The sequence below is a fragment of the Centrocercus urophasianus genome, unplaced genomic scaffold (assembly GCF_019232065.1).
Source record: "Centrocercus urophasianus isolate 14NV4802_14NV808 unplaced genomic scaffold, USGS_Curo_1.0 seq_11, whole genome shotgun sequence".
Taxonomy (NCBI): Eukaryota; Metazoa; Chordata; class Aves; order Galliformes; family Phasianidae; genus Centrocercus; species Centrocercus urophasianus.
In genome coordinates this window covers 52795286-52820903 of record NW_024884253.1, presented here as the reverse complement: position 1 = coordinate 52820903, position 25618 = coordinate 52795286, and the positions used below count along the sequence as shown (strand labels likewise).

The 25618-nt window shown below is 35.6% G+C and overlaps 1 long non-coding RNA gene across 1 annotated transcript; it reads left to right on the top strand.

Moving 5' to 3' along the window:
• The first annotated feature begins 10489 nt into the window (after positions 1-10489).
• On the top strand, positions 10490-10967 carry LOC122155025. Its single transcript, XR_006167090.1, has 2 exons — positions 10490-10549; positions 10726-10967. It is a non-coding gene; the product is annotated as an uncharacterized LOC122155025 (long non-coding RNA).
• The last annotated feature ends 14651 nt before the right edge of the window (positions 10968-25618 follow it).

Sequence of the window (25618 nt, the reverse complement as noted above, 5' to 3'; positions counted from 1 at the left end):
AGGAAATCTCTAGCTCTCCTTACGATAATTTTGCTCCTTTAAATTTCCTTTTCCTCTGAGGAAAGTACTGATCAGACTTGCTTCCACAGCTTTTCTCTAATTTCTATCTTGGCATTCTGACAAATGCTGCTATGTGCAAAGAAAGGAAATGAGTGGTTGAGATTGCAAAAGGAGTAGGTAAGACATCAAGACAGATGTTTATTTGAATCTATACTGTCCTTATAGTACAATGGGGTGGGGACACTGCTCTTAGCATCAGGCAGGAACTTTTTTGCTGCAAATTGGCTTATATTAACTTGGATGTTTAGGTTAGGTGATATGATATCGTGCTTTCATCTATAACTCTCCTCTCCTCCCCTCCCCTCCCCTCTCCTCCCCTCCCCTCCCCTCCCCTCCCCTCTCTTTCCCATTTTCCCCTTTTCCTCTTTCCCTTCCCTTCCCTTCTCTTGTGCCACAACTGCCATGCCATTCTCAGCAATAATAATAATAATAATAATAATATAACAACAACAACAACAACAACAACAACACAATTGGTCAAATGCTGTAAAATATACACTGTTTTTGTTTTTTTTTTTCAAATAGTTACATATAAGAAAAAAAATCTGAGAAATACAGAATGTTGTTTTTATTCTGAAAATACTTAATTAGGACCAAAAAATTCAAATTCTCCAATTCTTACAGCACATCTGCAGTGTTATTTAGGATATTTTAGGTTTTAGTTGCTGTAGCTCATCCTAGCTGGCAGCTTCTGCAAGGGATCATTCAGCAGCTAGCTTGATGGCAGTGCTTACAGTCTCTGTTATAGTTGCAGTATCACCCATGCATCTGTTGTAAGGAGGAGATAGATGCATTGTTCTGTGTGTTATGATTCCTCTGTTGCTGGGAGACTCACAGCTGCCTTAATCAACTAATTTCTAGCCCCATGTAGCTTTAGACTAGTAAAATACTGTGGAACAAATGAGAACATCTGCTCAGTGGTTTATTCAATGTTTAGTATTTCAAAGAAAGATAGCCCTAGTATTTACTGTATTGGGATTTCTGCACATTGGATATGAGTGGGATATTTTGGTGGAAAACTATAGCTATGAATGGGAGATAAATGTATCATTTAGCATAAACGACGTGATGGTTTTATGATACTGTGATTTATAGAAATCTTAACAGATCCTTCAAAGTAGAATTTCTGATTCTGATGACTACATAATGTACTATGAAAAGCAAATGTTTTTGTTTTGAACTTTTGTTCAGTACTATTGGTTATATTACTTTTATATTTGATATAGAATCCTGAAGTAGGAGAATTTGATCCTTTTCATACTGTCTATTTCGTGTAATTTAGGAAAAAGCTTAAGCTGAGAGTCTGGCTAAGGGATAGCTACGGGAATAAGTGAAAGACTGTGTACATCAACAGATTCTAACTGTCCTGATTGTCTGTTACATTTTTTTCTGTGAGCTCCCTGTGCAGCCTCCCTATCATCACCAAAAGAGGTTTCCTACCTGTGTCCAAGCTCTGATCAGAGATGCTGCAGCTGTAACCTTAAATAAGAGGCAGTCATGAAGACACCCAGTATGTGAGAAGCCTCGTACAGTGCCTCCTCAATAGAGGCTTTTGTTCTACTGCCTATGCTGTGTCACTGAGTTTCTGATTCACCTTCCTTTGCAGAGCTACCTCCCTCTGTATCACTCAGCAGTGAACTTCTTCACTAACCTTCACGTTTATTTGGTTGGAAAGCAGGAAACCTGCAGGACCTCTGGAAGGAACAAATGGGATTTAGGCCTCAGGAATGTGCCGTGCCCTGCTCTTTTTTTTTTTTTTTTTTTGTGAAATCTGTGTCCCAGAGGATTGTCCTGGAACTCAGCATTCATTGAATCAGCCAGCTCAGGCAGATGTTCAACTCTGTACAAGGACCATTCATCCTCCTTCTAATAGTCAATTTCTCCCATGAGTGAGAGAGCTTTGTTTCAGGTTCATACTGGCTGTTTTTGCTCTTCCAGAAAGCCTCTTACAGTGCATGGTTGGTATTCCTTGCCAAGAAGTAGTGGCTGTCCTGGATGGTGGATGAGGCTAATAATGTTCTTCTGACTGTGTCACTGGCATTCACTGTCATTTTACTTCAGGTGTGAGGTCCAGAATTTTTCTTCGGTCTTCTGAAACAAATTTGGATGGCAACTTTAGCCTACACATACAAATACTCTGTTATAACATGGTATTATGTGAAAATAGCAGTTTATAGGAGTCCAGGTTTTCTCACCAGCATTACAAGTGCATTTGAAAGCAAATTACAGCCAACATTATAATATTGTGTTGAGTAACATAGAAACATTATTTTATATGTAGCACCTATCTAATGACATAAAGACTGTAGAGTCTTATAAAAGCATAGAAATGTTTGCAGCCAACCCAGTATTCTTAGGACTTATCATGCTTTCTCATTCATGTTTTTTTTTTCTTCTTTGATACAGTCATTTAATTCATTTCCCACTGAAATGGAAAAACACTGAAAAAAGCCTTGTGCAGGATGAACCGTTTTATTTACTGCAGTGGTGTTTTTTCTGTATTTTGAAATTGCACGTTTTTTGCCAGCTATTTACAAGAAAGATACTAGCAAAAGCCTCAGCAGAGTAGTCATCATGTTTATACAATGATGACAAAACTCTCAATGCCTCTCAACATTTCAGGCCCCAGAGCTCATCTGTTATACTGAAAAGTCAAAATTCTGAGGGTGATCAGAAGTGTATGTTGCAAGTGCATTGAGCAAACATAACAAGCTGGTACTGGCCTTGGCAAATGACCACATTGTGTTTATTTATCTGAGTAAGTAATTCAGACTGCTTTTCTCAAGTTCTTGTGTCAGTAGTATAATCTACTTTACCAGGCTCTTGCCAAGCACTTCATGAGCTAAAGTGAATCAGCACATATTTGGCAAATGTTGTAGTGAATCCAAGTCATATCATTATCATGGCAACAACTTTTCTCAACTCTGGAGAGCTTTCTCACTTGCTTTTCCCGTTTGTGTGCCAAATTCTCTCCTGAATTTTACTTTATTTTCTCACTTTTCACGATGTGGCCCTTGTGATGGTGCAGTCTGACCTTTCAAGCTTTCTGTTTTATAAAAAGGATGACAGTTGCCTACTTTTTTCACATGCTGTATCTCTAAGCTTCTGAAAGTCTTCATTTACTTATATTTTTTACATTTTAACATTCCAATTTGAGGACACCATTTGCTACATATAGCTATCTTACCTTTCCTTTATATCGTGCTATAATTTTGCTGGAAGACTGAGAATCAGGGAACCACAGAATCACAGAAAGGCTGAGATGGGAAGAAATGCCAGGTCCAACCTCCCTGCTCATGCAGGGTCCTCTGAAGTACATTACCCCTGATTATGTCCAGATGGTTTTTGAACAGCCCCGAGGAAGAAGACTCCACAACTTTCTGGGCAACTTGCTCCAGTGTTCTGTCACCTTCACGTTCAATTGGAACTTCCTGTCTTCCAGTTTGTGACCATTACCTCTTTTCTCATTTTAGGGCACTGCTGAAAAGAGCTTGGCCCTATCCTCTTGACACCCTCTCTTCAGATTCTATACACACTGATCAGATCCACCCAGAGCCTTCTTTTCTCTTTGTTCATTATATGAGTAATGCTTCAGTTCCTTCATCATCTTAGTAGCCCTTTGTGTTCTCTCTAGAAGTTCTAGAAGTTCTAGAGCCCATAACTGTCTTCCAGATACAGCCTCACCAGGGCTGACTAGAGGGAGAGGATAATGTCCCTCACCCTGCTGACCACGTTCTTCTTGATGCACTGCAGGATACCAGTGGTTTTCTTGGCTACAAGGGTGTACTGCTGGCTTATGGATGTAGATAAGATGCACCATTTTAGGCTCATGATAACCTAGCTCATATGATTTTTTTTTCCTTTTTGTAACAATATAAGTAGATATGAGTAGATGAATTGATATAAGTAGATGTGAGTAGATAAGTTTTGCCTGGGAAAAATTAAAGTCATTGTTTTTTACAGCTTTGATCTCTGACATCAGATCTCTGGCATCAATTGCTGCCTGAGTTGGTTCTACAGGTTTTGTTAAGGCTTTATTTTTTCTTTTTTTTTTTTTTTAATTTTTTTAAAAATTATTTAGAGAACAAAGATAAAATTAAAATAGAATGTTTAGAAAAGCCATCTGTAATTCATGACATTCTCCTTACAGGTTTTCAAAGATGTAAAACCTCTGCTAGCAGAGGTGGGTGGCACAGATGATAGAGCACAATACTTGTTAAGCATCATACAGTGACTTTTGGTTAACAGTATTTGCAAACCCTAGTGTTTAGCTGTCTGAAAACTGAGGTAGACTCAATCATTTAGTTTATATATGGATTTGTTCCATCACTGGATCTGCCTTAGCCACTCTTACTATGGGATAAATTGATTATGAAATTTTAGTTGTGAAATCCAAACCCATGGTTTTTCACTTTTCATTGTAAGTGGCAAAGTATGAGCTCAGGAACATTAGTAATGGAAGTATCAGGTATGTATAGTTTTCACTCTAAAGTGCCAGACAAAAATAAATCAATTGGTTTAGAAATTTTACTCCTTGCTATAAATGAGAATGTTCTTAAAAAAAGAAAGAGATTACTATAAGTATTTTAATTACAGTCGTATGAAAACTAAGAAGTTTACAATTTTCTTCTTCTTCATTTTAGAATTTGATTTTTGCTTCTCAGATATAAAGTTTTCATGAGATGGTGTGTGAACTATAACACATGCATAAGTCCTGTTTTTAAAAAATCAACACAACTTCTGAGTTTAGAGTTTGATATATACAGATATGTGGTTCACAGATGAGTTGACTTTAATTCCTATAGTGTAGAGACACAGATTTTTTTCTTTAATTACTCTTTTATTTCATGCATTTATTAAAATGTAATTAAAATTTTGCATAGAACAGAGCAGTTAAATGAACAATAGCTAGTTTTAAGAACAAGGTTGTATCAAGGAAAGAAACAGAGAGTATGGCAGTAAAAGGGACAGCAGGAGAAGCAAATGTAAGACCATCTGCCAGCTAAGTTTGGCTGATGTTACCTCTAGTAGAGTATGTTCCATTGCTTTTGCATCTGGATTGTCCTTTGTAACAATGCAAAACTTTAGACAGTTACTGCATTTTGTATGTGTGCATAATTTAACTGTGATCATTTTTGCAGAAATCAAGATTCAGCAGAAGCCAACACATGAAAATTAGGTAGATAGAAGCCTTTCAAAAATAAAATACAAACAAGTAGTGAAAACACTTTGCATACATTTTAACTCATTAGAGAAGGAGGCTCATGTAAGTTCTATGTCTTTACAGTAAGTCTCTGGGAAGATGTACGTAATGTGCTGTTGTTTCTCTTTAAATAATTGTGTTAAATAAAACACAGAGTACCCTGAGCAGCACAAAACAAAGTTAAAGAAAATTCGTTGATTTACATAATTTATACCACAAATCAGAAGAGCAGAGTTTTACAAACACTTAAAATATTCTGTCTGGACTGAATAAGAAAAGCTTCAAAAAAGAAGCCATAAAAACAAACACTTAGAATATTTTAAAAGCTAAATGACAAATGCTACTCTAGGTATAATTATTTACTTTAAAGAAGAGAGAAAAGTCTATATTTCACAAGTTCTTTTCAGAAATTCACTGTTGTGTGCATACATGGGCGTAGGAGATATTCAGATACATGATAACAGATAGCATAGACCTTTTTGAAATATATGTTAATTACAGTGCTGAAGCATTGTGCCATGTGTAATATCATACAAAAATTTTGAGCTCAAATTTTCAAATTTTTGGAGCTCCACCACCAAACAGCTGACCACCTCATTTTAAACATTACTATGGAACCGTTTTTAAGTCAGAAAAGCTAAAAATATGTTTCCAGTTTCTCAAGTTGGGAAATAAATCAGCAGCTTTAGCTGCTTGAAATGTTTGATATCAGCACTTATCTTGAGTGTGAATATGTCAACTCTTCCTACTATTAAATGTGTTTGCACTGAAATCTTGAGCTGAAAAACAATGATTAATGAAGTTCTCTAGAACTCATTCCAAGTAATAGAATGACTATAAACTTTGTCAAAATTGATTATAGAGGACCAAAGGCACTTCAGTAGAAGGATGTAGAACTCCACATTCCTTTGTATGGTGTTATATTTTTAGAACTTTGTGAAACCCATGCATTCTCAGAAACCTGAGAATAGAGTCACAAATTTTCCTACAGCCATAAGAATGAGTAATCAGAGCCTAGTCTGTTGTTGTAATCACTGAAAACACAAAAGCTGAAAATCATACTTCAAATTCTGAAAGCCTTCCAAATTCTCTTTCCACTTACAATGTGTTAGACTTTTATGTCAGTAATAAGAAGCTCCACTATTTCTTCCTCAGGATGACTTAAAATGGACAGTTGATGTTGTGCATTTAGAAAAAGCCAGGGGCAATGGGTGGGGACAGCAGGCAGCTATTATTAAAACCAGGTGTGACTTTGTGTATGTGTGATGTCTGGTGGTTTTTTTTTTTTTTTTTTTTTTTTTTTTTTTTTTTTTTTTTTTTTAAACGTTCTCAAAGTCACCTAGTGGAGAATTGGAAGACTGGAGCAAATGGCAAGAATTGAAGAATGAGGAAATGAGTGGGGGATTTGAAGATCTTTACTGCTGGGTGGCTGCAGATTGGTAATGGTAATTTGCATGACTCTCTGCAGATAGGGTATAAGTTTGTGCAATTAATCTGTAGTGTAGGGCAGCCAAGAGGAAGGACAACTGTTAAGAAATTTGTAATTAAAATATCTGTGATTTGTGTCAAGACAATTAAAGGGCAACAGAGGCAAGTCAGGCTTAAAGCAAGATTATAGTTAATTCTATCCTCCGGTCATTTAGCAAATAAGTTTGTCATTTAGCAAGTAATGACAACTTGGACTGTCAGCAGGACATCACAAACCTTTTCATACAAGGTGTGTTTTTCTTAACTCTATGAACTACCTATGGCTGAATGTAGCTTCTTCAGAAGAGTGCATCAAAGAGTAACTGGTATTGAAAAGACTACTAATTTAGAAGTTCTGTATCGAAAGACCATACAAATGTGGTTCTATAACTAAGGTTACATTTTATGTTGGTTATATCTGCAAAATGTCCAGACAGCCTCCTGATGGCTTATGTACTTTTGTCAGTTCTTTCATGCTCAGTACGTTATGCATGGTTTTGTGAAGACACTGATTAAACAGCAATCTGGGAAGATGTATGGCAAACAAGAGTTTATGTTCTTCTATGCTGTGTTTTAACTTAACAGCACACCTTCTCCCTGTAAGGCTCAAATGTTAGCACAATAATGTTTCTCTCCTAAGTAACTCAAAATAAATTCAGTAAGGGGTAAGTTGCTTCAAACAGTCAAAGCATGAGACAAAGCCTTGAAGTTATGCTTAGTTCTCATATTCTTTTTCCTTCACCTCCTTTGCTCTGGTTTCTGTATAATATCTTCCCTTTTGGATTAGATATCTGTTGCTAAGAAAGCTCAGCAACAATTTTTGCAAAGAAATCTGTTTGTTCCAAACCTTAGCAATGCTCCCAGGCAGCAGGGTATAGGATTTTCTTTTGTTATTTTTTTGTTTTTCAACATCTGTGCTGCTATTCCGATGCCTTTTATTTTTCTGGATAAAAAAAAAAAACAAAAAAAAAAACACATATACATTACACTGAACTACACTGCACATAAACGGTTAAATTGTTAAAAATTTCCCCTGAATTGACTTTTGCAGAGTATCTTTTACCCTCTTCCCCCTTGTGCTGTATGCCAATCCTGATGAAAACAAGAAAGGAAAGAAAGAGACATTATATCAATTCAGTGAAATCCAATATTTGGAGAGCAAGGCATTTACACTTAGCCATCGTGTGTTCCTGATTGAGGCTGGTTTGAAGGCAGTGTATCACCTGCTCAGGCAGCACCTAGTTCTTTTAATCACTTTCATGTTTCATGAAATCAAATGCATTTTCTTATTTTTTCTCACTTAAAAATGCTGTTATGGACATTGTTTTTGCTTCTTCTATTCAATTATATAGTGATCATAAAAATTAGTGTCAGTAGTTGGAGATTTATTTCTTAAGTATTTGTCAGATAAACTTCTAGTTTTCATTATTTCAGTGACTGGTTCTAGAAGTCTTACAAACGGCTTTAGAGGAGAGAGTCCTAAACCATCTTTGAGGTTGTTTGTGCCAGTGGACTTTAATGAAATTGTAACAGTTCTTCAAGGCAACACCTCTGATCTTGACCTATACGGGCAAAAATATAGTGTTTTATTTAAAAACTGGTACAACTAATCCCCTTGTTTACTGTAAAGACAGCTACAAGTAAGCAAACAGAAATATTTTCAGTCATGCTGGGAAAATATTGTTCACTAAGTGTGGGAACCGAATGTTGTTTCTGCATCAGAACGAAATAAGAATTTTGTTCATTTCATGGGCTCTGCTACCATTTGGGTCCTTTATTAGAACTAATAGTTCTTTTCAGGGGGCCTTTCTACTTTATTGGGATTCTCTGATAAGTTTTCATTGCTAATCCCCTAGATAAATCTTCCCCAACTCAGTATATAAGTAAAGTAATATGTACGTATATATATACCCGTAGAGATTAGGTAGATGGAGTATAGGTAAAAATAGAGAATTAAAGGATATATATATATATCCTTATACATATATATATATATATATAAGCTAGTAACAATTTATGTACAGCCAGCACTGGAAATATATGTCACGCACGTTGCAAGAGTATCCTGCGCAAATTAAAAGGACAATTCCTCACATGCCTCAGGGAGTGCCTGAAGGAGGTATTGAGGAAGTTCGGGCACCTCCTGCCGTACTCTTTGTTTAACGAAGAATCAGAAGAAAATCACCGTGAACAAGAAGAGTGTTGAGACATCTTGGAGACGACAGGACTGACACTAGATGACAAATTAACAAATGTAAGCCTTCTGATGAGATTGTGAACCTGGAGTACCCAGCCAGTGGGGAAACGGGAAGGGGGGGAGGCAAGGGGGAGAAAACAGGGTATAAAAACTGTCGTATCGTGTCCATAGGCGCTCCTGCTTGCGAGACGCCTGCCATTGCAATGGCGAATAAAATCTGCTTTTATCAGATGCCGTCCTGACAAAAATTATTTGGATATTTCCAACAGAAGGACAGAGTGTAAGAATTCATTCTAGCTGTAAAGGAAAGGCAGGTGATGAAACCAATCATAATACTGTAGTTAATTGACAGGTTAAAGAAAGGACAGATATCAGTTTAGAGTGCAATTATATGTATTTACTGTTTATGCCGCAAACCCTGCAGCTTTAGTCTTTTATTTATTGATGAAATGAATTATTCTTTTCACTGACAACAATTTTAGGCCTGTAATTAACAGCTGACTGTATGAAGGAATCTAAAGGATTTCTGGATGGTATTTTTTACAATGACAGCTCTTGGAGGGGGCTTAGTTAATCATTCTGCTTTGCTTTTAATCCTCATGAATATGTGCTTTTGTTTATATACATCGTTGGAGATCGAGTGACTTGCATATGAATGCTTCTTAATGCTAGGAGAGGTCTGGCCTTAAGTGATCTTTACTTTGTCTCCTGATCTATGCCAGCTCTTGTGCAGCCAACAGCGCGGTTTAGGCAGGGTGCTGCAGGGCACGTGCTGCAGGGTGTCCTGCGTAGGGGAGGCCATGAGACACCTGTGACAGTCTCAGATGGTTCTGATGCCAATGAGAACAATTAGTGGGAGCCTCCTCCCTGAAATATTTAAGAAAGAGCTCCAGCTACTGAGGGAAGAGGACTTCTAAGAAGACAGTTGAGAAGTGGAGGAAGCACAGAGGGACCATTGCTGGGGGCATGGTTGGAGACGCGTTCTGGGAAGGAGGTGCTTTGTGACAGTGGAGGAACTTCTGAGAGACCATGGTTGTGGGATACCCACATGAAGAGGTGATACCCCAGGGAGGAGGAGAGGTGGTGGATTGACGTTAGTATGGGAAAAGGGCACAAAAGATGCTGCCCTAAATATTTGGAGCGTTGTTGAATTCCCTCTCCAGCAATGCAATGTTGTGCAACAATCCCCCCATTTTACTACTCCTTTCTCATCTTTTGCCACTTTGCTTGTTTCCAATGGCCCTTCCTTCTTTCTCTGTTTCTGATCTCTAACACCAGATCACTTCCTCTTGATCAACAGTGGATATGTCCCTTCAATTCCCTCCTGTCTCAGCTCTAACATTGATTCTTCTTTCTGATCTGCAGTAATTGTCAAAAAGATAGGAATGTTTGCCCAGAGTTAATAAGCTTAGCTTGCGAAAACACAAACCTGAGCGATTGTATAATCAACCAATAAGATTCGCTCATACGAGCAACATACCATAAACGGGAACCACCAGAAGGGGTCAAGAAAAGGATACGGAGGAAGACTACTTACTTCAACCCATACGACCACTGGGAGGCAGGAGAAGACCCCCTAGCAACAGCCGGATCATGCGCAGACGAACGGTATAAAAGAGCGGGTATTGGCTCAAACCTTGTGACAGTTGATGGAACACAGAATTCCCTTGTGATAAATGTGTCTGCTCATTAACCAGGAGGTAGTAAATATTTCGAGACAAGAATAATCGGGATGTAGTGAATCTTTCATTAAATGTTGATACAACTGCCCAGGCAGTATATTTTTTTTTGAAACTAGAAGCAAGGGGGTGTTACAGCATCAACAAAAGAATAGCCGAAGACCCCAATAACAACAAATGAGACATGCGCAGAGTACCCTGGAAATACCACGGCAGTCATTTGGAACCACATAAAAGAACGGCCCCAATCTTCGGGTGGCGCGGCAGTTGGCAGGACGGAGATCCCCCTGTCGCCCAGCACTGCATTGCCTCTTTGTTCTTTGCTCATTATAATTAATAAATTCAACAATTGACTCCTTAAGTTTCTGGTCCATCATTTTATTATTTATAACAGTAATGATGGTACCTAAAAAAAAAAAAAAAACAAAAAAACAAAAACCTTTGTTCTCAATACTTTCATCTTCTCTCATACTCCTTAAATGATCCTTGTCTGAAAATGGGACAGGTACACCTCATCAAGAGCCATTCAAAGTGGATACAGCAATTGTTGAATCTGTTCTTTATCATTTGTCTTGATTCCCACTTTCTCCCTTTTTTATCTCTTTTGCTTTGTTAAGGGGAACTTCCGTGATTTAAAAGTAAAGGAAGAAATCAGAGTCCTTATTACATATTTTGGGGTCTGAATATGTAAAATACCAGTCAGTAGTGATATCAAGTGGAAAAAGAACATGCAGTATAGATCTAGAGAAGGTTCCATTGCCTGCCTGGAAAGAACAAGACTTTTGCCCCTGATTAGTTACTGCATTAATGTCCTCTTGGCAGAACTGTTGCTGTGGCTAGTTTCTGGGTTTCAATGAATTGCCTTAGGCATGGGCAGTGCAGGATGGCTAGTGCTCTGTAGCCAGTGGAACTCTGTTCCTGTCTGCACATTAATTAGCTACCTGCATCTAAAAAGTTTTGTGTCTTCTCAGTGAACAGATTTCCATTTCCACATCTTCCCTTCTTCTGAATTATTCATAAATCCTGGGGGAAAAAAGCAAAAAAAACCCCAAAAACCAAACACAACCACACAAGAGGATGGCATGGCAGTCACTGCAAATAATTATTTCACAAGTCAGCAGCACCAGCTCTTGTTAAATCCCCAGTGCACTCTGTGCTAGTAAAACAAATTAACCCAGAGTAGCATGCTTTTGCATATGAACCAATGGTGTCAGGGAGAGAAGCAAGTAAAAACACGGTCTTCTTTGAGGTTGCTCTCATAAAAAATCTGCTGAAAAAAACAGATTGCACTCTGGGTTACATTTCTTACTTTCCACCAAGTCAGTAAGAGCTTTTTGGTATGAAGGTCCTGAGCTGCCACCTGATGTCAATTTAAAGAGACAGATGACTACCCACAAAGTGAAAAATAATGTGGTGTTATCCCCTGAGGTACAAACTCCACATAGCAATCAGAAAAGAAAGCTGCTCTAGAGAGAAGAGAGAGCAGTACTGACAGTGGTGAAGTTGACAAGAGTCTCATTTTGGAGTTGACTGTGTTGATATGGCTTCGATAGTTCCCAATCTCTGTTACAGCTGTCAGTTCCCTTCTCCTTTTTTCACCAGCTTCTGAACATGTCCTTCTTCTTATGTCATATACTGCAAGCCCTCCTTTACAATTAATACTTTAAATTAGTCCCCTAATGCTTACTAGTTTTTATTCAAAATTTCAACAAATGACTTTCAAGAAACATCCTTGTTTCATGCCCATGGTTCTTTTCATTAGACTTTTCTTGAGGGCTGCCATTCTCTTCTCTGTGTTCCTCTTTTCTTTCTCCTCATATCTATCTATGTCACTCCTTCATAAATTATGAACAACATTCCTCTTGTAAGAAAGCTCTCTTTACCACTCATCTTCTGGGCTGGCATTGAGAAAATGTACAAGGAAGCAGATATGAAGAAAATAAAGCCCCCGAGGATTAAATACTGTTAGAGGAAAAAAAAAAAAAAAAAAAAAGAGAGAGAGAGAGAAGCAAAAAATAGGCACCTTAAAAATCTCCACTGTGCTACAAATGCTCTCAGGTACTTCAAAATGAGTAAATTTCTCTGGTCACAACAGAAATTTTTCAAATGGATTTTTATCATTGTTATTTTTAGCTAAAGACCTTTGTGTACACATATAAAAATATATATATATAAATTTAGTCGAGAATTCTGTGAGATAGTATCAGCTGAAATGATGTTCTACCTTGCAGTTACCACAGCCATAGAACATCATTTTGCCAGAAAAAAAACCATGACCATTCTCATTTACATATCAGAAAAAGTTTAAATAGAGTAAGCTTATTGATCTTATGTTTAATTTAGGATCTTTGTGCATCACTTTCTTTATAGCTTTTTGCAAAGATTCATATAAACTGGAGGTCTCACAAATTAATTCTATACATTTCTGCTCTTTGATAATATGTGAAAAATGGAATTTTTTTTTCCACCCATTTTGAAAGTCATTCCTGTAGACTTGAGTATGAACTGCAGTACTAAAAATAACCAGATTTACGTCACTCTGTTGGCAAACAAGTTTTGTCTAAAACAAGATGAATGTTATTATTTAACCGGGTCAGAGAGGTATACAATGAACTCTTGCTTAACAAGCAAGGTATAAGCACATGGGATTCTGATGAGGCTAGAGTTACTATCTGTTGGAAATATACAGATAATTTTTGTCAGGACGCTGTCTCTGATAAAAGCAAATTTTATTCGCAATTGCAATGGCGGGTATCCTGCAAGCAGGAGCACCTATGGACACAACGTGACAGCCTTTATACCCTGTTTTCTCCCCCTTACCTCCCCCCCCTCCCCTGGCTGGGTACTGCAGGTTCACAGTCTCATCAGAAGGCTTACATTTGTTAATTTATTTGTCATCTGGTGTCAGTCCCGTCCTCCTGTTGTTTCCAAGATTTCTCAGTGATTTTCTTGTCATATTGATATGGTGATTTTCTTCAAAGTCTTCTTTATACAATGAGTACTGGAGGGGCATGATGCCAGGACTTCTGATGTCTCTTCAGATGCTTCCTCGTACATGCCATGACTTGTTCTCTGGTTTGATCAATCTCGTGCAAGATATTCTTGCAATGTGTATGAAAAAATATACATATATACACCTATATACAGAGCTTGCGTTCCTGGGGAAGGTTCATCTAGAGGATAAGTGATATAAACTATCAGAGACCTCCCCCCCAGGTAAAGTAGAAAGACACCCAAAAAGAATAATGACAGCGGAGATTATGAAATAAAAAAGATGTTATCCAATTCTAATGCAGAAACAACATTTGATTCCCACATACTTGCTGCAGAATTTCATGTGGATGATCTTATGTGTTTTCTGTTTTTATTTTAGAGTTGTTTAGTCTGAAAGTTTCATCCATTTATAAAGGTGAGTTAATGGTCTTGCATATACATTCTGCTCTCAGTCAGAAATGATGGGTAAGCAGAGGCTAAAAATAAGAATTTCAGTTTTCTGTAGTTCCTATGAACCCCTGAAAGAGTTCACACTTTCCCCTGACATTCTTAGTACTTGAGTTAAATTGAGATAGTGTGCAAAGAAGGGTTATTGTTATTAGCAGCTGTAACTTTTGTTGTCTTATTTTTATGCATTTGCAAGGAAAACTTTTTTAACTAGTATTGCCAAGGGGAGAATTTGACCTGTTTCATAGTCTTTTTTTGCTTGTTAGAGACAGAATTCTCATTAAGTGCCTGATACTTTTTATTCTTGAAGCATCTTGGTATAGCTGGAAGCATATCAATTGAAAATAGAACACCTTTAAAATAAATTCAGTATTAAATAAACACCTGTTCATTAAATCTGCAACTCTCTCTGCAGTTTGGTAGCAGATGCTATTGCTAATGATACCGACTGTTTGACAGGCAAGTTAGATGCTAATGGAATGTACTAGAGATTAATCTGGATGCTTCAGAACATTATATGCCAAAATAAATTCTGTATTTCTCTCTGAAATAAAACAAGACAAATATGCTAGGGGGACTGAGTAAACTTTTTTTGTTGTTGTTTAAAAAGATGTTAAGCTTCACACCATTAGCCAGTATTTGAACTAGACTAAACTCAGCAAGGGTTCTGGCATTTTTTGAGCCTTTTATTTTTATGTGCTGCCTTGCTTAAGGGGTTATCTGGACAAGGGAAATGAAATTTCAGAGGCACAAATAGCAAGTGGAGTTTGTTGTAATATTACTGAGCTGTCTAAATAAAAAAAAAAAAAAAGAGATGCTCATGGTCTTTTGCAAAAGACTTAAATGTGATGTTTAAACCAGACAAGTTTATACAAGTGCCCAAAGTGAACCTAAGTTTAATCTTTTCTTTTTTCCCCTATGGATGTCATTGGTAAAATTTAAGTTTTGTTACTTTAACAAGCAAGCCTCAATGCTTTTTTTAAAAAAAAAAAATGCTCCGAGCATAGTCAGGGTTTCTTTCTTTTGAGACTGAGATTGAGATAGACTGCTACTAAGAGATAACTCCGCTTGTTTCTCTCCAACTACAACTTTTGTTCTTACTCCTTCAGAAGCTACCAGGAGCACTCAGGGAGAAAAAGTGACTCCAAGTGGACAATGAAAGTACTCAAAGAAAGAAACAAAAAAAAGAAAAGAAAAAATGTCAAAAGGACTTCCTAACTGACCTGGGAACAAAATGCCAGAAGGAAGTCAAAGAAGGTGAAATGATTTAAAGAGAGTCCCCTCCTCGACCTCTATATGTGCAGTGATATATCTTAGCCTTATCATTCAGGAATGAAATTTTGGAGTTGCAATAAATAGCGTATGAAAACCTTATATGATCTCCATGTCTAATAGCAGTCAGAAGTAGGATAAATGATTAGAAATCCTTTTCTTCTTTATTTAAAACCATGGTGCACCAGCTTCTGTTATACTCTGTAGCATTCTAGTTTTTTTTCTTCTCAAAAATATACCTTTAAAAGGTCCCAGGAAGGACAATAAGAATTATCAAAGATATGGAAAAGCTGCTTTTGAGAGAAGACAGAATACTTTTGTCCTCTAATTATACTGCTCCTAAGTTGCTTCTTGTAGGCTTCAGCTGGGGACAGGATGCTGTGCTATGTGTATCTTTGTTGTGGCCCAGGGTAGTGGTGCTGTGTGTGTCATGGTGGGAGGAGTACAGTACCAGGGCAGGCTGACACAGTCAAATTCCATTGAAGCATAGTATTCACCACTGCTTTCCTTTGAAGAAGCGTTGGTCTCCTTTCATATATGAAGTGTGAGAGTGGCTGAGTCTGCAAAAGAATTCAGATTAAGGACTGCTTCATGAAGTTTTTTCCAAATCCTTGCATTATGCTTTCAATTTATTTTTCAAATGCTTAAATAACTTTTCCTAGTATCCTATAGAAGTTGCTATGCAGTAACATGTTGGACCTAGCTCGTGCTGCTGAAGCCACATCTGTGGGAACAAGTGGAATTTTGGCTTGCATCTTCATGTACTGTTTCAATTTTTTAATTTTGATATCCCTAACCTTAGGGATATCAAAGCAACTATACTGAATACACAGTAAAAATGTAATTCCTTCTGTTATTATTTCTTCTTATACTTTAGTTTAAAGACTCATTTGTAGTACAACTCCTATGGACTCTGTTGCCTTTAGGTACGGGAAAATACTTTTGATCAATATGTTCTGATTTGTAGCTGTAGCTGATTTCCTACAAGAATGGTGAAATTGAGAGCTTTGGTTTAGTTTTTATTTATTTGTTTGTTTGTTTTTGTCTCTTTTCTCTCCCCAGACACTTTTAAGACTATATTTCCTGGTATAGCTAATTAATTAGTTTGTTTGAAAGCACAACTTTGTGTACTATAGAACATCTTTCAGATTAGTTACTTTGCTTCCAGAAAATAAGATGGTTAAGTGCAGCAGAGCAAGCCTTAAGTCCCTAACCAATCCAGATTAACAGTGAAGGCTTAGTGCATAGCACACTGTTCATTGCCCTACATGAGAGAAAGGAGAGGTTTTGTTGTCTCTGAATTTTGCTGAAGGCTTCCATGGATGGCAGCCATCTCTCATCTGTTATTACCTGATTTTTATCTGCTGCTAATTTTTCTTTTCAGAGAGATAGGTGGCTGACAAAATAAGTCATTTCTCTCTATTTTTATTTTGATAGAGAAATGAGCACATCCCAGTGAGCTGGCTAAAACACTTCCCATTAATATACATTTGAAATAAAGAACTTGAGCTGGATTGTTAATTGATAATAGTTCTCTATGACCTGTAGCTGAAAACTTTCTTTTCTCAGTTTTCAGTTTAATTATAACTTCTCCCTCACAGTGTAGCCAAAGCTAAGCCTATCCTTTAAGAACTTCAAAAGGAACTTCAGTGAAATCTGAGTATTTTTCAACTCTTCTGTTTCACTGTAGAGTTAAAAGAGAACTGGCAATTTAATTAAAAAATAATTAGCTAGAATTTTTCAGTCTTTCTAAAAACTAAAATAGTGCTCAAGAAAATATTTAATCCTAAATATATTTCAGCTGCTCTTAAAACCAAGACGTATTTCACTATTAAGAAGCCATAAATTCAGAGCTAAATTAATAAAGTCAGAAGGAGGCTTAACATGTTTTCAGCCTTTTGTGGTTCCAGACAGAAAATGACTATTTATGTTTTTGTGTTTACAAATTATAGCTACTGCTTTCTGCAAGATATTCTCTACAACTTCAGAGAATACAAACTTTTTTTTCTTAAGAGTATAATAGTTATAATAGTAAAATAAGTTATAATAGCCTCTTGACCAAGTACAAATAAGTCATTCATAGTGAGATATCCTGTGATTTACAGAATTTTGGAAATTGATAAATAAACACAAACTGCCAACACCCTAAAAATTAAAATAAAGCAATATAAAATGTACTTTTTGTACTTTGATTTATGCTTAATTATAAGAAGAACTTTTGTGTTTATTACTGTTTATAACATTTCCAAGTAAGCTCAATTTGTAATTTGTATTTTGTTCTGGTAGTCATCATAAACCCTAGGCATGATGAAGAAAAAGATAATGCAATTAAAATTCAGACTATTAAAATTTATATAAAATCTATATGAGTATTAAGATAAATATTTTGCAACTTCAGTCTTCTCTACCAATTCAGTAGGAACTTTAACTGCCCATTTCATAGAATGTATCATAGAATACATGGAAGGGACCTTTAAGATCATCTAGTTCCAACCCTCATACTTCGTCAGGGATACCTTCCTCTATACCAGGCTGCTCAAAGCTTCATCCAGTTTCAGTGAAATCTCTGTAATATTAAGCAGTGGAGAAATTGGGCCATTGAAGTCCTTTAAAATTTGTCTAAAATTAATATGAAAATGTCACTAATTAGGTTAATCTAAAGCAACTGCTGCTCCATTTCAAGAATACACATTTGTACAATAAAAGATAAAGAAGTGTAAATCCTAAAAATTTAGTGGAAGGCAAATGTAGTGTTGAAGTTAAACCATATCTCATAAAGAATAGATACTTAAGAGTTTTAATTAGGTATGAAAGGCCAGAGAAAGAGAAGGCAGACTGACAAGTCAAACTTGCTTTAATAAAGAAGTTAGTCATGTACCTTTAGCTGTGTCCAGGTTCTCTTTCAAATGAATCCCCAATGGTAAGAGGAAAGATCATTTTACTGTATGTATTTCCTGCTTGTCTGATTAATGGAAAGATACTGCCACAAAAATTCTTTTTTAAATCAAGAGAGCCTTTGTAATTTGTTTCTCCCTCTGTAGTTGCATGATTGGTCTTGAGGAAGACAAAAATCCTGCTGCCTTCATATGTCATCTCCTTCTTCTTTCTAGTCGTTAATACTTGTTTCTTGTTTCTGTTTCTTCTTGTTTCTGAAGCCTACATATCTTTCAATCATCGGGATTTTAAAAATCTAGACAGTTTATTTGCTCCCGCTGGGTATTTTTTAGCTTATCTCTTTAAAGAAAGGTCTTTCTTTTTACCAAGATCAAGCAAAAGAGACAGTGAAGAAGAATCTGTGACACTGAGTGCTCAATTACTTGATTTCAGCTAAGTGTCTCAGAAAGCACAGTTTTAACCATCAATTTTAAGAACATTTATCTTCATTTCTTTTTCAGTTTATTTAATTATATTAAATGTGAACATAGTACTTACATTTTTCTTAAGGGCTGTAAATCATTTTCCATAGCAGCATTTTGATACTTAAGCACTCCCTCACATACAGTGTATACTATTTATATTCAAGAGCAGATTTTATTTGAATAGTCAGATAAGCATGCACACAGCAGAGAATTCAGAACAAAACAAATAGCTTAAAAAAATCTTTATTGCCACTTACCTTCATTAAGAGTAGTACGAAATATAGATCTACTTTTTATCTCTGTCCTCACAGACTTTTTTGATTTTGGATTTATATAAGTATACATTTTTACATTAAAATGAGACCTATAACCTACTGACTTTTTGGCAATGCCTTTTTGAACATCATTTTCTTATGTCATTTTAATTCAAAATATGTTGGTTTCTAGAAAGCCTAAAAATGCACCGCACTTTTCCATTACTTTTGTATATTAGATTAGTATGATGGTCTGATTATATTAGTAATGAATGTGGAATAAATGCTTTTGAAATCACAGGACACTTGTAACTTTACTTCATTAGTATGAAGGATATCTCTGTTAGACATTTGAGAATGGAATTGCAAGTTGGTAGAAAACTTAATTCTACCACTTGTTATTAAGGTATCAAAGTCATTTAATAATGCATTTCTCCCATTTCTTTCAGTTGTGGTATTTCAGAGTATAATATTATTTATTAATTCATAGAATAAATCATATTTAAACTAGTGGATCATTTCAGTTATTCCTCTCATGAAAAGATCATGAAGTCCTGTAGTTAAACTCTTAGAGCAATTAAAAATACAAATTTTGATTGAGTTCCGTTTTTCTGCAAGGAAGATGAAACTAAGACAATTTTTAGATGGTTGCTCATCCAGAGACCTTGCCACACTGTAACTTCTTACTCCTTTTTGATTCTGAATTCCTGACCAGTTCCAACAGATAGAATTTGAAGTATCTGTTGATAAATATACTCTACCTTTTGTTTCAGAGAAAGTATCTGATGGAATAAACATTAATTCATATTCTTTTTTTCCTAATGAAAAAAGATTATGTTTTACAGATTCTGTAAAAGAGAGAGACAAACTAATTTCTCGTTTTCAATAACACTGTTCTCCATTCTCTCCTTTCAGGGAAAACATATGGAATCCACACAACTGACCTTATTCTGCTTCAGATCAGTGGTTATTGTCACATATAATTGCTTTAAGTAAAAGAGTTCCTCAGAGGATGCCAGTCAAGTACCGAAAGGAGATGAAACACGGGGTTTTGATATTTCTCTGAATGATTTCGGAATTTTATGAGTGTAATGTATAAACAGAAAAGAAAAAACTGTTCTCAGCCTACTATAAAATCTATGTTACAGTGTCCTTGCTATTTTATAGGCAAAATGAATTCTTTATGACATCAGTTTTCAAAGAGCATTTTAATTGTTTATCTCTAGATGTAAAAAATTGTATATTAAACATGAACTTCCATTTATTATTTTTTGATGTCTATAGGAAAAAAAAAAAAAAACAAAATACAAAGCTTGGATCTGAATGATATATTGTCATAACATTTTAGTGTCTGCCAAACATTTTGAATGTTATGAAGACTGAATGCTCTGAGTGTCAACAATTATTTTGAAATGTTATATAATTGAGAAATTGCATTTTTTCTAAAATCAACATATTGGCTTGATATTCCATGTATGACTCAGATGTTCAGAAACACTACTAGATATAACTGAATTCTAGCCCTCCTAATGGTTCATTGCCCATTACTTTGATTTGATTATGAGTCTAATATATGTATAAGTGCTTATTACGTGCATATTTAGAAGATTCTGCTTTATACCTTATTCAAATTACTGTCAGACTGAACAAGCATTACATTCCTGTTAGAAATTAGATTTTTACTTATTTTCATCATTTGTTTATGTTCTTTTTAGATTGGCATTGATATTACTAGTTACAGCTGTAAGTTGTTTATGAAACTGCATTAAAACAGGGCTGAAAAGGTAGAGTTTTTAGTGTTTTTTGTTTTTGTTTTTGTTTTTTTTTTTTGTTTTGTTTTGTTTTTGTGTGTGTCTGTCTGGACATCTGGTGTCCATTAACAACCAAACATTGTGATGGGTTATTCATCTGTGTTGATATTGCACAAAGGATTTTGCCACCTGTTCGATTTTTATTCACTGCTTTCAAAAATATTTAGAGGAAGATCTATATTTTCAAGTTAAATGTGAAGGACGTAATATCAAAATGTGTATTTTAGCAAGAAGAGCTTACAGAATGTACTAAATCTCACAGCTTTGAATCTCATGAAGTTTCCTCCTTTAATTATGATTTTCTTGTAATTATTTGGAACTGAATGTTTGAAGACAATGAATACCATGTTAAATAAATCTTAAATCTCTATAACAGGAAGTAGAGCTGTTGGTTGGTGGGTTGGTTGATTGATTGATTGATTGATTGATTTCCCCCTCAGGTATTTGAAGACTTGTATTTTTATAATCAAAGAGATCCCCCACTAGGACCCTACTACTGATTACCTACAAAGTGGCACTGATTATTCCTAACCAATATGAGATCACAATTAGTGACAGACTGAAGATAGGGAAGGGATGGAAGCATATCAACAAACTTTAAGGAACTGTAGCCAGGGAACTAATCTCTTCTATACTACATGTATAAAAAGTAGAACAAGAGGAGGACCTCTGAACTGTGTTTCAGTGATTTATAGTGAAGATTTAATCCTTGAAGCTCAGGTAAATAGAAGGCACAAATTTCAGAGATTCAGTGAAACTCAGAATTGCATTTAAGATAATACTGAAATTTCTTGAATAGTTAATAGAGTTAAGAGTTAATATTTCATTGGTTCTAGGAGGAAACATACCTGACAGTTTGTGTTTCTAAAAAAAGGGACTAATCATGTAGACAATATTCCTCTGTAATTCATGTTAATCAAAAATGTAGCAGAAATGCTGAGTCACAGCTTTAAACAGTGACCTGAGCACTTGGGAAGGCAGGGCTAACCCAGGGGAGCTCAGGTGCATGCAGTGCCCCTGAGTGACTGGAAGGAGTGGAGCCAGGATCCGTGCCTTCCCAGACCTCATTTAAGGGTTGGTAGTGGAGGTAAGGGCTATGTACCTCGGGCCTTCTAAAGGTAAGCAGTTTTTTTTTTATTATTATTTTTTTCCTCCTGTACCCTGGGGCTTTGCTATCCTGCTACTGTTGCTGTGCTTTCCATTGCGTTATAGTGTTACGAATTAAAACTGTATTTTGTTTGAAATGTCCAGAGTATAAAGGCTTAGAACTTGTATGCTCCTTTTGGAGATGAGACCCTTGTTATTTAAGTGAGATATTACCAGTCTATTTAAAGCTGAAGTCATCTTGATGTGCTCAGCATCACGAAGTCTAATGGCTTAGAAGAGCGTTATCTTCTTGGAAGGAGAAACAGTATTTCATGCGTTGAAAATAACAAGGTGCATGTGATTTCTTTACCAGTTACACGAACATTACCTACCAGTGATTATCCTGTAGCTGTAAATGTATCTGCATACATTTGAGATCCTGAGATAAATGAAGAATCTTTCCTGTATACTTAAAAGCAACATACAATACTATTCCCCAGCACTCTCCCGCAGTCTTTTTAATAGCCTTAATTAAAGAAGCTGAAGTATTTTACACTAAACTCCCATTTCAATTATATATGCACCTTGATATATTAAAAGCAAATTTGTCTTTTGCTGTAACACGGATAAGAACAATGGAATTCTGATGCTTAATTTCACTTTGGGTGGTGGTTGTACATTTTTTTTCTGTATGCTTGTAGAAGCTCCTGACTGTGAAATGTTCTTTTCTAAGAAGTGGAAACTGAAAGCCAGTGACAGATAGAATGTTCATTTTCGATTATATATATATACATATATATATATATATTTTGATATAAAAGATATTATTATATATACATTTCGATATAAAAGATGTTCTTTTATACTTTGTTTATATAAAATAGTTTATATAAACCGAATGTGTTACACTACTTGAATCTTACTTTGTATCTTACTTTGTTAAGTTACCTATGCAATATGAATGAACTTTGGACAATAGAATTAAAATAGAAAATAGAATAAAAAATAAAAACAGAATAAAAAAATAAAATAGAATAGAATCATTTGAGTTGGAAGGGACTCTTGAAGGTCGCCTAACTACTCTGCAGTGAACAGGGATACCTACAAGCTAGATCGTGTTGCTCAGAGTCCCATCCCATCTCACTTTGAGTGTCTCCAAGGGAGGGCTTCCACCACTTCTCTGGGCAACCTGCTTTAGTGCTTTATCACAGTTATCAAAAATTTCTTCCTTTCAGTCTAATCCCTCCTTCTTTCAGTCTGAAACCATTTCCCCTTGTCCTGTCACCACAGGCCCTGCTAAAGAGTCTGTCCCCTTCTTTTTTACAGTCCCATTTAAATATGGAAAGGCCCCTTTCAGGTCTCCCCAGAGCCTTCTCTTCTCTTGACTGAGCAGCCCCAGTTCTCAGTCCTTGCAGCAGAGGTGTTATATTCTGTGTTACTTATATTTAGAAGAAGAAGAAGAAGAAGAAGAAGAAGAAGAAAAAAAAAAAAAAGGTCAAAAAGGGTAAAGAGGCACTGTAGATCATCTATTCCAAAGGAAGTCTAAGATATATTTGGTGCCATATGGAGCCGTATTTACGCAAATGTTCTGAGATTACATTTATTTGATATTTCTATGTTCTTAATAAACCACTTTAAATTTATTATGAACTTTCCAAAGCATGCTTGCCATTTCTTTTTTTCTTCTCTATTGGGTTTCATCCACTGCTAAATAAACTAAGGAATTTTTCTTTTGCAATGACAAGTATTTTTATTACAACTAAGAATGACTCATTTATTTCATCATTCTAAATGTGATAGATCGCACCAGAAATTCCTTAAGAAATAAAATTAATCAAGTTAGTCTAAAGTTTGTTATCTCAGTCTAATGTGCAATAACAAACATTTTGTATTTCTTTCACCACGGGTAAAAATCATGATTTCATGTGTATTAAATTGGAAGGCAGATGTGTTGATGGTGTTCTCAAAATTCCTAGAAAAATCCTTGGCAACCAAAGAATGAGATAACGATGAGATTACAAGGCGTGCAGGTCTGAACACTGTTATCATCATCTTTTTATTTCTCTCAAGTGATTTTTCATATATTTTATTTCTCAGTAGGCAAGCATATTTATTTGCAAGCAAAGCATGTTTGTTTGTTTGTTTTAGGGTAAAATATAATATTTTGTTGAGCTTCTATCACCCAATGTTTACTGTTTTTGTGTCTGTCATATAAAAATTTTATTTCATGCTGTCACACTATCCTTCTGACTGTTATGCTAGTATACTAATAGGGCACCTTCAATGTTCTGTCCCAATTCCCAGAATCTGTGCTAAATCAGATACGGTATGTATTTCTGGGGGAAAAAAAAAAAAGAGATCTCTGATCTTGTTTAGTCTGTAAAATTTTAAAAGTTACTTCAAAATCGTACAGTAGGAAGATCAATAGAATTTAAAGAACTGGCTTGCAAATATTGCAGAATGCATCTGGATAGTTGTGGCACTCCCTGTTTCTAATTTTACAGCTAACAGAAGAAGACTGCTTCACACACTCCAAAGAACAACATGAAACAGTAGTCAGTCATCTACATTTCAAAGTACTATGTGTATCAGTCTGGGTTTAGGTTTAATTTTCTCAGCAGCCTACAGAAAGATCTATTTAGCTTGAGAATGCAAAGATGTGGCAGGGAATTCAAAACTGAATAATTGAGTAAACTGTTCATTCCCAATTTTACTCTTTCTCACTTCAAATCTTGCTTAATTAACTTGTAAATCAATAAAGAAATAAAACATGAATGTACAACTTATGACATCAAACAAACATTTTCATTTGATGGGACTTATTACTAGGTTGTAACATCTTTTGATACCTGACGAAAAAGGAAAAAACAGAAGAGTTCTTAAAAGCAGATTCTTTCTTTTAATTACCATAGATTTTTAAATATTAAGGGTAGACTAGAACTGGTAATTCAGTGCATATCACCATTCTGCATTAAAATGAACATAATTTTTATGTCAGAACAAGAACATTCACACTTTCCAAGAAATTTATACAACCATGAGTGTAGTAATATGAATGTTGATTACTTTGGAGATAGATTGTCCAGAATCTGCCCTCAGCTAGTTTAATGGACAACAATGGTAGTTGTGTGATCTTGTCTGAGGTCACGGATTGGCTCATGATTTTCATGTTTATATTACTGATTTTACAAGTATTTCTATTTAAGTATTTTAAATCAGTTTAGCAGTCATACTGAACTAACTATGCTCTTTGCAAACAGAATCACTATATGTTGTTTTTTCTTCCTGAATTGATTTGCATTTATTATTGTTTGTAAAATTATAATTAATACTAAATGTTATCATCTGTGCTAGGCCCAGAAGGCTGAATACTTTGTCATATATTCTTGACAAGGATTTAAACTGTGAACAAAGAAAAGAATTGGCATCAAGTTCATTTGGAAAAAATATGAACTTCAGGAATAAAACCCTGCAGGTTTCATCAGCTTTCCACGAAATGCATATTTAAACTGGATTCTACCTGAGATGTGATGAGTTCCCGTGTGGTAGGTTTGAAGGATAAAGGGTCAGGGTGTGTGAGACTGCTTCTCATTACAATGCAATGCCAGTTCAGTATCTAACAGCTTAGAAATAACTGAACGCTATTTAAGAAGCAAAATAACGTAGTAATGAAAAATACTTCAATATATTTTGTAATTATATTTTTATGATAGGCAAATTTCACTTCTTGTACATAAGCAGAACCTAATTCATTTATCACATATGTATGCACATTATCCAGACCTTGCA